The 1,315-nt window shown below is 40.3% G+C and overlaps 1 pseudogene; it reads right to left on the reverse strand.

The window, feature by feature from the left end:
- Positions 1-343: 343 nt before the first annotated feature.
- LOC102851675 lies at positions 344-820 on the reverse strand (annotated as a pseudogene).
- Positions 821-1,315: the final 495 nt, after the last annotated feature.

The raw sequence follows: 1,315 nt of genomic DNA on the forward strand, positions 1-1,315 counted from the left end.
TCTTGATTTTGGCTTATCTCCATGTTTAAGTAATTGATAATCTGACCCACAGTCTGTCCCTGGCCTAGTTTTGACTACTGATATTGAGCTTCTCCAACAATTTCTTCAACAAATGTAGCCAATCAGATTCCTATGCAGCCCATCATGTGAAATCCATGTGTAGAGTTGTCTTTTGTGTCTTTTAAATAAAGTACTTGCAATGAATAAATCATTGTTAATACAAAATTAAAATAAGTGCATAGGAACCAAGATGTGATCTTGAATCAATTTAATCTGAATTTCATTTTTTTTTTTTTGAACAGGAAAAAAAAATAGCTTTATTTCATTCAGGGTGGTGTCCGGCTCAGAACTTCTGGAACTGCTTCTTGGTGCCTGCGGCCTTGGTGACCTTGAGCACGTTGAAGCGCACAGTCTTGCTCAAAGGCCGGCACTCGCCCACAGTGACAATGTCTCCAATCTGGACATCTCTGAAGCAGGGAGACAGGTGCACGGACATGTTCTTGTGACGCTTCTCGAAGCGATTGTACTTGCGGATGTAGTGGAGATAATCTCGGCGGATAACGATGGTCCTCTGCATCTTCATCTTTGTTACCACACCAGACAGAATTCGTCCTCGGATGGAGACGTTACCAGTGAAAGGACATTTCTTATCAATGTAGGTGCCCTCGATGGCCTCCTTGGGCGTCTTGAAGCCCAGACCGATATTCTTGTAGTAACGTGGGAGCTTTTCTTTGCCGGTTTCACCCAACAGCACTCTCTTTTTGTTCTGGAAGATGGTGGGCTGCTTCTGGTAGGCGCGCTCGGTCTGGATGTCCGCCATCTTTCCGGTCGCTTGGAAAAAAAGTTAATCTGAATTTCATGATCATCTTAAGAATATGTTAGAGGCATTGGACATCAATGACAATCAAGAAAAGGTGTGGGATGATATCAAGGATAGTATCCATGAAGAAGGCAAAAGGTCATTACAAAAACAGAGGAGAAATAAAAAAATTGACATAAATATCAGAAGAGACTCTAAAGATTGAACTGGAGTGTCAAGAAGTCAAATCTAAAGGAAAACATGTCAAAGTGAAATAATTGTACAGACCATTTCAAAGGACAGCTCAGGAAGACAAAACAAAGTATTGTAATGGAATGTACAGAGAGCTAAAACTGAAGAATAAAAAAGGAAGAACTTGCTTTGCATTTCTCAAGCTGAAAGAACTAAAAACCGAATGTAAGCCTTGTGTTGCAATATTAAAAGATGCAATGGGCAATATATTGAGTGATTCTGAAAGCATCATAACAAGATGGAGGAAATACACAGATACTGTAC

Source organism: Elephantulus edwardii, unplaced genomic scaffold (genome assembly GCF_000299155.1).
Source record: "Elephantulus edwardii isolate Elephantulus edwardi_28Jun2011 unplaced genomic scaffold, EleEdw1.0 scaffold00320, whole genome shotgun sequence".
In the NCBI taxonomy this organism is placed as follows: Eukaryota; Metazoa; Chordata; class Mammalia; order Macroscelidea; family Macroscelididae; genus Elephantulus; species Elephantulus edwardii.